The 6408-nt window shown below is 44.1% G+C and overlaps 1 long non-coding RNA gene across 1 annotated transcript; it reads right to left on the reverse strand.

Annotated features, from left to right (window-relative positions):
- Positions 1 to 335: 335 nt before the first annotated feature.
- LOC117068344 lies at positions 336 to 4376 on the reverse strand. Its single transcript, XR_004431077.1, has 3 exons — positions 4336 to 4376; positions 3109 to 3236; positions 336 to 2070 (listed from the first exon to the last, which is right to left on the reverse strand). It is a non-coding gene; the product is annotated as an uncharacterized LOC117068344 (long non-coding RNA).
- Between the last annotated feature and the right edge of the window lie 2032 nt (positions 4377 to 6408).

Genomic DNA, 6408 nt, shown 5'->3' on the forward strand with positions numbered 1-6408 from the left:
ATGGAAAAACTAAGTAATACGCCTTTTACTTTGGCCGATATGTTCATACAGAAAATTTTTTACAAGATTAATTTTTCACAAACTTTCCACAACTTGTTCAAACCTTCAACTTTATCCTACCTAACTTAAAATAATCCTTTAGCCTTCTAAACTAGGCCCAAGAAAACCCATATTCCATTGCGTTCTTATAATCTCTTACCAAAAACACATTTCACTTTCCTTACACACCTTGCATGTAAAACTGTTTCTTCAGTAACCTACTAAAAATCATTACAATTTTTATTTTTCTGACAAAATATTTGATTTAAGCACTTAATATTTTTAAGCCAATTAATCAGAGCTCTTTCATATATAAATATCACACACAGCACATATAAATGCACAGTCAGACAAAAGATCCAGTAGTTGTAGGGTTTTTCATCTGCCAGTTTCTTACTTAGATTACTGGTTTCAGGGTGGAGCCCTTGGAGGAACAGGGCCAGGAAAGCATGCAGTTTCTGCAGCCTAATAAGTGGGCACAACTGGAAGGCAAAAAAAAAAAAATCCCCAAAATTAAAGATCCCATTTTTCATATTGGATCCTAGATCCCCAAAAAAGAAACACTACAGAACAACAGTGTAATTATTTTACCATGCGTTTCATTGCAAAGCAATCCAAAGACAATCAGTACATTATATGATTAGCCCATCCCCCTGAGAGTCTTATCTCTCACTGTGGGTGTGGGGACATTTTCATACCTTCTAGGTAGCCAAGAGCATGCTTCTCTGATCCAAACATACAAAGAGCTGAGTATCTCCCCATAACTGCCATTAGCCACCCCTGAAAGTATATTTCCTACCTAGTCATTACTAACTAGGTCGTTACACCAAATCTCTCTTGCAATGTGAAGTAATATCTGATATCCCCAGAAGTCAAAAATGTTGGATAACACAATACAAAACAGAACAGAGCCTTAGATTTTGAGAGAGATCTATCCACTTTCAGTTCCTGGGGTTTTATGAGGAAAACAGAGGATTTTCCCAAAACAGGGTCTGTGGCATCTCCTATTTTTCTCAAGGAGTTCCAGGCTTTTAGAGCTTGAATACACGGTTTTAATTAAGCTGACTTTTAATCATAGTGCTCTTTTAAAAAATCCCTTTAAATCTCTTATTACCCAACATTAGTCTTGCCAAATCACCAGTATTTCTGACTTTTGAACTTTACCAAACATAACCTCCCGGGTGCTCACAGAAAGGAAAATTCAAGATGGTTCATGGAGGGGAGGAGAATCAACAAACGGTAAAGGTCATATAGATATCAAACAAGGGGTGACTCATTCCCTAAGCCAGGAATTGAACCCTGAACCAAGGCTGCCATTGGAAACAAAGCGTTAGCCACAAAGCTTCAGCATTGGGCAGTTTCCACTGCTCTTCCCAGAAGGGGCCTAGAGTAGCCAATTTTGAGCTTTCAATGGCTTTTAACTGCTTAAGATAATTTTTAGAGCCAACTATGACATGAATTCCAAAATTCCTGTTCTCTGGATGGTGGAGACCAAGAGGAAGTACTGAGTACTGCCACATGGTTACAAGGTCAAGCTCCCAAGGACATGAAACAAGATGAGAGGGAAACTTTATCCAGTTTTTTTTTTCAGAGACCTGCAGCAAAGTTTGTAACTGACCAGTTTGCTGGGTTGACTTGTACAGCAGTCTTATGGGGTCCTAAGCCTGTGTTCTATCCTAAGGTACTCATCTTTATGACAGGACAATACAGAAAGACCAATTTATAGCACAACGTACATCAGATTTTCTATAGTAGCCACTCCACTTAGCGCCCAATATCAAACTGGCAAGGCTCAACCTTGCCCCCAGATGGGCCCTGTCATGTTTAATCCACTGCACTCCAGTGGGTGCTCATAGGTGTAAGAAGAGAGTCATGGATCTCTTGGCCACACTTGTCTGTAATAGAGCTTCTGCAACATCGAGCTGGAGAGAGATGTGAGATGCCATCTACTCTGGTGAATCCATTGCCCCAAATCAGGAGCTCAGGTGGGGAGGGAGTCCATCTTCTTGACCACATCCACCTGGAGTCAAACTTCAAGCAGGGAGAGGAAGGAGATCATGGATCAGTGCCACAAACCCCACCATTCTTACCAACATTTAGTAATATTCTTGAGTAAATGCTTTTCCATTTGCAGGATGCCCTTAGGAGAATTTCAGAGATTTTATGTGGCTGTTTCTTTTTAATAATTTTCACCAATGATGGTTGTTTTGCTTAGGAGAGGGTCTGCAGAGCCCTTGATGCCCCCATTCCAGAAGTGCACCTCCAGGGGGCAATGAGTTCGGGCTGGTTGATATATAGCACTGTTTTGGCAATAGCTGACTAGTACAAGCCTACTTCTTTCTCCTAAAATACCATCTAGCATTCACTGTTTACTCTTCGCTACTCATGGAGTAGATATTGTTTTTAATCCCCATTTTACACATGATAAAAGCAAAGCTCAGAGAAACTGAGCTTCATCTCACCATCAAACAGCTGCTAAAGCACAGTGGTAGAACATGAAGCAGAGCACATTTAAGTACTTGTCCTACTGAAAAAGCTGTGTTATTCACATGTTAGTGTGTGTGTGTGTGTATGTGTGTGCATGCTGGTATTTATTTCATATGAGGAGGGTCACCTTCTTCTTAAATTTTAAGTATTTTTAAAAACATATTATTTGGGTTCATAATGGAGTGTGAGTAAAGTAGTTAAGATATATTGACCGGGCATGGTAGCTCACACATATAGTCACTCTGGGAGACTGAGGCAGGAGGATTACTTGAGTCCAGGCGTTTGAGACCAGCCTGGGCAACACCGCAAGACCCTATCTAAAAAAATGAAAAAAAATAGCCAGGAGTAGTGGCATGTGCCTGTGGTCCTAGCTATTAACACTTTGGAGGCTGAGGTGGAAGGATCCCTTGAGTCCAGGAGTTCAAGATTGTAGTGAGCTGTGATTCCACCACTGTGGTCCAGCCTGGGTGACAGAGCAAAATCCTATCTCAAAACAAACAAAACAAACAAACAAAAAGATCTATCAATTATAATAATAACTTTTCTGCATTTAATTCATAAACAAGAAGATTCCAAACTTACCTAATAAAATGCACTTATGTCAGGGTCTCTCCCTCTTGACAGATTCGGAGAGAAAATGCGGTCTGCAGGACGTTCTCCTGTCTGAGCCTCCTCGTCATGATGGGAACGCAGTGCTCAAGAAGCACATCCTGGCCCATGAGAGAAGGGAGGGAGTAGGCTAGAATAACTCTGAGCTCCCTTTCTGCTCCAAAACTTTAAGATTCCATGAGCTAGGATGTCAGTGACTGACTCTCCCCACTATGGCCTTCGGACCCTACTTTTCCAGCACCAACTTCAATCAGCTCCAACCACCAGCATCTCATCTCTGTGCCAGAACCTGCAAATGCAGCAGGTCAGACATACAGAGGGATTCACACTCAACAATGACCGACAGGACCCAGTGTATAAATACCCCAGCTCCCTCCTTCCTCAGGCTCCGCGTCTGGGAAATCCCAACCAAGGCAGCGTGAATCCAGAAGTGTTCCTGTGAAGCAGAGAAAACGTGACTGAGCAGAAATCAGGAGCAGAGCTGTGTGAAGCCATGAAGAGGAGGGCACAGCCAAGGGCAGCCCTAGTCTGGGCAAACTGTGGGGTCAGCAATGCGGGAAGAGCAGGGGACTGGAGGCTCAAGGGTCAGCTCTTGCTACATGACATTCCAAAATACAGATCATCCCTTTTTGTTCATGATCTAAGGTGTGGCAAAGCTCAAAATTGGGGGCACATCATGACCCCTCAAAAGTTACAAGGAACTTTGACATAAAATGGGGCCTCGGAGCTGTAGTAACCTCAAGCCAACCCAGCCCTGGCTCTCTAGAGGGAGAGAGCCAGGCCCGGGTTGGCACCAGCCACATCTCATGCCCATCCTCAGCAGAAGTCACCCCTGCAGGAATGCCAGGGTCCAGGGGACACCATGGCCAAGCAGACACTGACAGAGGAACTCCAGGCTTAGCAGCACCGCATTGACCTTTCTGCCTATCCATGTTACCCCTCTTTCAAGGCCAACCTCCTCCAGGCCCAGTTGCAGCACTCTGCCTTCTATGCAGTCACTAGGAGTACTTGCCTGGAGCCAGGCCCAGTGGGTTAGGATTCTGGCTTGTGAGCATGACTTTCAGCAAGTCTTTTTTTTTGGGGGGGGACAGGGTCTCTGTCACCCACGCTAAAGTACAGTTGCGTGATTTCGGCTCACTGCAGCCTTGACTTCCAAGGCTCAAGCAATCCTCCCACCTCAGCCTCCCAAGTAGCAGGGACCTCAGCCTCCCAAGTAGCACCACCACGCCTGGCCAATTTTTTATATTTTTGGTGGAGAAAGGGTTTCACCATGTTGTCCAGACTGGTATCAAACTCCTGAGCTCAGGTGATCTGTCTGCCTTGGCCTCCCTGGAATTACAGGCGTGAGACACTGTGTCCAGCCACGGCAAGTCTTTTTGCCTCAGTCTCCTCATCTGTAAAATGAAGATAATAATAATCTCAGGAACTGATTTAAATAGTGCATGTACCAAAGTCAAGAAACCTGGCAGACACTGTCTTAAATAAGTGATCAAAGTTAACATCACCAACAAGGAGACATATTGACATCACAGGCCTCCTGACAAGATACATTACTTCTTTGGCATTATTACCAAAAATGTATAATCTGAATTTAATTGTGAATAAACATCAAACAGACTCAAACTGAGAGGTCTTCTACAAAGTAACTGGCTCGTACTCTTCAAAAATGGCAAGGCCGTGACATATACAGAAAGCCCAAGGAACTCTTCCACATTGTGGACAACTAAATGCAGTGTGTGATCCAGGAGGCAGTCCTGGGGCAGAAAGGAAGAGGGAAAAGGAAAGACATTTTTGGTTCTGCTTTGTTTTTGCTCTGAAAGATCGGACTGGTACAGTCGGTGAAACTTCGGATGTGTGGACTGGATGGCAGTGTTAGTGCTAAATTTCTGGTTTCGATGAGGGCACTGTGGCTGTGTAGGAGAGTGTAGGAGCTTAGGAAGAAGACTGACTCTCCAAAGGGAGAGGGCCAGGCCCAGTTAATAGCTGTAGTTATTAAACTCTGGAGCAACTGCTGTCTGCCCCGCACGGTCTATGATTATAGATAGTCTTGTTGCTTAACTGCTCAGCAGACAGATGCTTGATTTCTGGGGCCGTTGTGTATTTGTAACACTCAGGAGGTCTAAAATATTGGCAGGCAAGTTATTTTATCCAACATGAATGAGATCTAGATTTGCCAGTCACTGTGCCAAGCACAGGGAGGCAAAGGGACCCGAGGCCCAGGCCCAGGCCTTCGTAGAATGTGCCCATTCCAGCAGGAGTGGCTGGAGAGCTCCCCACAGATAAGGGCAGGATGGGGTGCTCTGTACCAACTAGTGAAATGAGAACAACCTCAGGAATGCAGAGAAGGAAAAGGAATGTGTGTGGAAAAAAGACAAATGACACGGAGAAGTAGTAAGAGCAGAAAGACCCTGTTTAACATGACCTTCAATGTATTTTCTTTGAGATGAGTGTGGGCTTGCCTGAAAAGGTGAGAAGACAAGATATGTTCAAGGCATTCAGCCATGATGGCACCATTGCACTCCAGCTTGGGCAACAGAGCAAGACCCGGTCTCTGAGGAAAAAAATACATATATAAATATATATATATAATATACGTATGTATTATAATAATGACTTTTCTGTTTTTAATTCGTAAGTGAGAGGCTTCCAAACTTACCTTAAAAATGTACATATATCAAGCCACAATCTCTCACTCTTGACAGAACTTGGGAGGAAAATGGGGGCTGCAAAATGTTTTCTTGTCTGAGCCTCCTCTTCACGATGGGAATGCAGTACTCAGGGAAACACATCCCACCTCCACGAGAGTAGGGAGGAAGTAGACTAGAATAGCTCTGAGCTACCTTTTTGCTCCAAAACTCTAAGATTCCAAGAGCTAGGGTGTCAGTGACCCTCCCCCAATGGCCCTCAGACCCTAGCTTTCCAGCACCAACTCCAGTAAGATCCAACTGCCTATATCTCATCTCTGGGCCCAAAGGCTCTTTCAAGAACTTCAGTGTGCAGCAGGTCAGATATGCAGAGGGAAAAACACTCAACAATAACTGACAGGACCCAGTGTATAAGCACCCAGCTCCCTCCTGACTCAGGCTCAAGGCATTATGACTTATGACTCAAGGGATTGAGTCATCATTTATAATAGCAAAACTTGGAAATATATGGCAAGATATGTAATAGCCACACAACACCTCTCTCTTCCTTTGGAGTGCAGTGGTGCAATCACAGCTCACTGCAGCTTCTCCAGCCTCAGACTTTCCAGTAGCTAGAGGTCTTGCTATG

Source organism: Trachypithecus francoisi, unplaced genomic scaffold, assembly GCF_009764315.1.
Source record: "Trachypithecus francoisi isolate TF-2019V2 unplaced genomic scaffold, Tfra_2.0 Lachesis_group21, whole genome shotgun sequence".
Lineage (NCBI taxonomy): Eukaryota > Metazoa > Chordata > Mammalia > Primates > Cercopithecidae > Trachypithecus > Trachypithecus francoisi.